We start from the raw sequence: 5,821 nt of genomic DNA, 5'->3' as shown, positions 1-5,821 counted from the left end.
TTCTTGTTTCTGCAGGAAGAGTTTTACAACAACTAGCCAGTTTTACAACTAGCAATGGAAATAATCCTGTTACGTTCCTGTCATGGTGAGAAGATTTCCCGAAAGCATCAGAGAAACGCTGAACGTCAGATGAAACAGAGGCAGACTCAGTTTGAAGCGGAAATGACAAAGAGATCAGCTGTAATTACCTCTTGAGCAGAAGTTCTAAATGAAGAACTGCAGCACTGTCTGCAAATGAACCCGCTCTCCGGCTGGCAGGGGAGAGCCTGCACCAGATGCGTCACAGCTTTGTATCCCTGCCGTTCAGAGGCAGTCAGCAGAGACTGAATAACAAACGTCCCCTCATCTGAATAATCAGCACTTTGCTGGTCTTGTAAAGGGCAGAGATGGGCATTAGCCCCTCTGTTCAATGGACAGCGATGAGGGGGAAGAGTGCTCTAAGGAGAAAACTTAACCTTGGCCTGCTGCTGTGGAAGGAGCAGCCAGGGGAAGTGTGGTCCCAGAGTGGCAGTAAGCACAGCAAGCAGCAGAGTGAAAACATTATCCAGTGTCTGCACAATAACCAGGCAGGTGGTGAGTGGTTAAGTCAGGGATGTGAGTCCCTTGTTGTAGTGCAAGTGGAGAAGTAGCAGTTTTCTCCCCTTAAAGGAAGACTACTGGGTAAGGAATAGAGCAGGCCATGGTACACTGCTGTTATTTTGTCCCTTCCAACATATTTTTGAAATTTTAGTGAAGTAGTATCCAGGTAAATGGGTATTTAAGGCAAGAGGTGCTATGAGGGATGAGTGGCATCAAGTGTCTCTCTGCCAGGGCCTTTGACCACTCCTTTCACTCCTTCATAGTGGCACAGAGAGCAGAAGCTGGCACAGGCCATACTGGAGGACCACCCTGCCAAGTGGTTTTGGAACCAATGAATCCAATGGAAGTTGTTCCCACCATAAAACTCTCTAAAGAAAACAAAAGGAAAAGAAGAAGAAACAACCATCAAACAGGTATTTCCTCCCTTTTATCACATTAGAAGTAAACACATTCTCCATTCAGTGCTGAGGACTACAAAGATGTATTATTAGGCCACAAAGACACTCCCAGTTGAGGTGGCTATGAATTTTATGGCTGTGTTTTGGAGACAGGATGCAAAAAATGGTCCTGTTGTAAAGCTGAGTCAATAGGACCTGGGAAAAGCAGTGCTGGGTCCTGGCTGCTCACTCTCTGTGCCCACAGCTGTGATTTAACCTCAGCGCAAGGTAGCACACAGTGCTGCTGGCACCTGGCTGAACCAAGGACCTGCCCCTCCACTGGCCTTGGAGGCCAGACCCCTCCCTCCAGGTGTGTGCTCTCCATCACATCCACTCACCTGCACTGCATGACAACTTGCTCACAGTGGCACCCAGGGGAGTTCATTCCAGCTGCTCTTGCTGTAGGTAGGCCAGCTGTCCGTGGTCACAGACAGGTGCAGGCAGAGTGCAGTTACCTCTTCTACAGCAGGGAGGGATGGTGTAGATTGTGCTGTTGTATGGCTATAGAAGCACAGCCAGGCTCAGCCAGGTGCTGCACGTCTTGCTGCCAAAGCCCCAAGTCTTTGGACTTTAAGAGCAGGTTGGTATCTCAGTGCTTGTTCACAGCACACCTTCAGCATCTTTGAACTCCATTTGAGAGAGCTCCTTCCCCTGGGGCACGCTGATTAATTGACACTGCAAATTTTGCAGAACAAAACAAACCCTCATCTTCAAAGGCAGGATGGGGAGCAGAAACTGAAACGTTCCTGCAGCACAGGAAATAGCTCAGAGCCACCAGCAGCTCCCAGGCACTTCAGGTATAACCTGATTGGCCTCCCACACAGCATCCAGCCAGGTGCCACAGCCAGGAGCCTCCGATGGCAGGTGTTACGCAGGAGCCATGATGCAGCTGCAGGAGCCCCACTCCCTGTGGCCTGCCCACCTTCATCCAGTGCATGAAGCTATTGGAGCAGTAACTTCACCTGAATTGGAGGACAAGGATAGGGGGCAGCTGCTCAGCACGCAGCCCGCAGGGTTCCCTCCCAGCAGCAGGGCTGATGTGCTGCCACATCAGCTTCATTCTTGTGGCAGAGGACACCCAGCAACAGCCCAGTGTGGGGCTGCTCCTGTATGCTGAACTCCATTTTGTCCAAAAAAGAGATCTGCATGTTCTGTCCAGGACTGCGTTCAGTATATTTTCCAATCACATCTTCAGGACATGCTTTCATGCCCTCCAAGAAACCTTCCCACCTGCTACACTGCTTCTCATTTCATGCCCTGATGTGACAGCTTTGGGGCACAGCAGGGTAGCCAGCATGCAGCCAAGCCCAACAGCACAACTCCACTCCCTTCCACGGGATGACCTGGAAACTCTTCATTCAGGTGACACCCACTTCCCCCAGGCTACTACCTGTGGTAATATCCTTTATCTTTCTTGCAACCAGCACACCCCACGCTCCCCACCCCAGCATGCCTGGATGGCTCCACACACCGTCACCTTCTCCTCAATAAACCTACACCGCCTTCCATCAATACACGAGCAGAGCCTTTGCTCTTTCATAGACTCAAAACAGTTCAATGCCACTTTAAGCTCAAAATGTATGAGACAGCGCCATTTGGACTGCGTCACATATGAGAAGATACAAAATGAGTCAGCAGTACAGTGCTCTGTAAAACAAATTCTGCAACTCTATTAAACTGCTTTAATGTGGAATATAAAATTATCAAAGGTTAATTTCAGAGCAACTGAAACTACTACTCTTTTGATAAAGCTGCTTTGCCAGGAAAAAGAGAAATAATATATTTTCAATTTCCTGCACAGCAAAGCTGAGGTGCTGAGAGATTAAGGCAGGTTTGAATTCACAGAACAAAATACAGCTCCAGTTCCCAGCTGCAAGCATCAGGGGGCATCGCTGCCCCTCGGCGTGCTCTCGTAGTTCCACAAGCAGAGTGGAAAAAGCCAAAAGGAACTTTCGGAGCTGCAACAACTTTATTGCTATTGCACAAGGCAGATTCGAAACAACTGAACCAGATGCCAAAGAGGATGTTCACAGCTCCTGTTCTACAGCAAGGTGCAAAGAGCTTCTGGCTTAATGCGGCTCGAGACAGAGGTCACAAGAGATCATGCAGAAATTGAACTAACTCCAAGGTTTAGAAACAGCGTGGCTTTTTAGTACATCCACCAGCTGGACTGCATGTGGCATGTAACAGAACCATGAGTGATTCAGCTGAGACAGTGGCAATTTACTCCAAATTCACCCTCCTGCCTAAAGGAATCAGTTAATATTTCAGTTCATGACCACTACAGTGAGCTTCTACACAGGCCTGAAAAATTACATCAGGATTCCTGCACTGGTATTGAGATGAGAAGTAAATGCTTCACAGAATTGTATTGGTTGGAGGGGACCTTTGGGTACCACCGAGCCCAACCCCCTGCTACAGCAGCTCCCTGCTGCAGTCGCACAGGAGAGCATCCAGGTGGGCTTTGAGTATCTCCAGAGGAAGAGAGTCCACAGCCCCTGTGCACAGCCGGCTCCAGTGCTCTATCACACTCACAGCAAAGAAGCTCTTCTCATGTTCTACTTGTACCCACTGCCCTTTGTCCTGTTGCTGGGCATCACCAAAAAGAGCCTGGCCCTGTCCAATTGACTCCCACCCTTCAGACACAAGGATTGATGTGATCCCCTCTCAGCCTTCCCTTCTCCAGGCTGAGCAGCCCCAGGTCTCACCCTTTCCTTACATAGGAGATGCTCCGGGCCCCACCTCATCTCTGTAGCCCTCTGCTGGACTCTCTCCAGTAGATGCCTGTCTTCCTTGAGCTGGAGAGCCCAGAATGAAGGCACAATAAAATGTTTAGTTAATGCTCATCCTATTTCAACACATCACTCATCAATAACAGAGTACTGTAACAAATAGAAAAAAAAATATCCAGAATGAAGTGTGCACACACCCAAAAATGCCCAACTCAAACCTTCCCACTAAATTCAGAGTTCACACCTGCTTCCAATTCAGAGCATCCAATGACAGAACTGCCTCTATGCCTCGCTGCCATTTCCAGGATACAGTCTGTTTCATTCATCCTCATTTCTATCCTCTCCTTAAGCATCCACCATTGGAAACGTTTCAAAACACCAGAGCCAAAGGCCACCAAAACAAAACCAAAAACTGGGGCAACAGAAGATGCCAGCAGTCGGAGCTGGACAGTGTGGAGAGCTGCCAGAGATCCAATGCGTTCCATAAGGCCGCCTGCATGCTGACAGGACCACTCAACTCAGTACTTAGACATTTATTTCAGATATGCAGTTTACACGCATATTACTGAGCAAAACTGAATTGCAAATATACAAATACGGTAACAAGCATTATCAAATGATGTAACTGGCACTAGTGTTATAAGCATTTAATGAAACTGGTGAGGATAAGTCATGGAAGAGAACTGCAGCACATGGCGTCTTCTTTTCATCCAACCCAACTCCCAGTAGCACCATAATGGCAATACATTGAACACAAGACAGAACATTGGTAACTGTTTTTCTGATATTCACAACTTTTTTCCCCTCATTTTTTAGTGATTTACATAGCAAAAAGAAAAAACAAAACAAAACAAAACATTGGACAGTGCAGGCGCTTTGGCCAATTTCAGCTTGTGTTTATCTATACATCTTCCATATGCAAAAGAAAAATAAGCCAGCATGTCCAGAAGCCATCGTGGCAGCAGGGCAGCCACTGCCCTGCACTCCGACTCTGGGACTGAAGATGCACGTCTTGCAAAGAGATGTCATGTAAAAGAAGTCATTCACGAAAGCCTGAGTGAGTCTTTGGTAGGCTAATACTTTGTTATCATACAGTTATCTACCAGTCATTTATTCGCTAGGATTCTCTTTTGTGATTGAAGGTGGCCAAAGAGGACATTCTGGAAAACACGACAGGCAAATCCTCCAACGACCAGGCACTTCACACCCAGTCTTTTCCAAGGCACCAAGAATTGACGGGGCACCGCTTTTCCCCCTCATGAAAGGTGACTGCATCTGCTTTTCCACGATGCTCATAAATCACTGGATCATTATCTTACAGGTTTTACACAATGCAGAGCAGCCTTATCTGCCGCACGGTTGGTTGCATGAATAAATAAGTGACCCCACTGCTGTCCACAGGTGATGTCTCCATTCCACCACGCATTAAGTACCAATTTCTTCTGTTTCTAAGTGACGTAACACGCCACAGCCTCGCTCTAAGTGTGCACGCGAACGCTTCTGACACAGGGCCACATCACCTGGAGCTACACGATCCATTCCACATGCATTCCAAATACTGTGCCCAGTTATAAAACAAAAGATCACTATGGATATTCACTGCTGAAAGATGTTTGTAGAGGCCTCTGCAAAACTTCTGCTTCCCTTCGAGTTCACGCTAGAATGGTTTTAAGTCAGTAATGCTCAGCTAACACCCATTTATCCCACATCCCCTATTTTTTGAGCGAACAGTGCAGGATGTATTACTTATTTTAGCATTTATCATATCAAGAATTACCCAATTTTTTCTAAATACACCAAGTATATGCTTTCAAGCAAAGTTGTGGCAAAAATAAAAAACACGGACGTATTTGTACTGCTGTAATGCACTTGTTAAAGCCTTCATGTCCCTTCACACGGCTCTAAGATCCATATGAAGTATTCTGCCTTAACAGACAGGTATATAAAATGCAGCCGTATCAAAACCTTGCTTCTGCCGGTCACCTGAAGCTTACGGAAGCCGTCGCATGTAATTAAACCAGCTTTCAGACAGGGTTCATTAGTGGTAAATACGTTTTTGCAGCATTTTTTGGC

The sequence above is a fragment of the Tetrao urogallus genome (assembly GCF_951394365.1).
Source record: "Tetrao urogallus genome assembly, chromosome: 3".
NCBI lineage: Eukaryota > Metazoa > Chordata > Aves > Galliformes > Phasianidae > Tetrao > Tetrao urogallus.
This window is presented reverse-complemented; position numbering follows the sequence as displayed.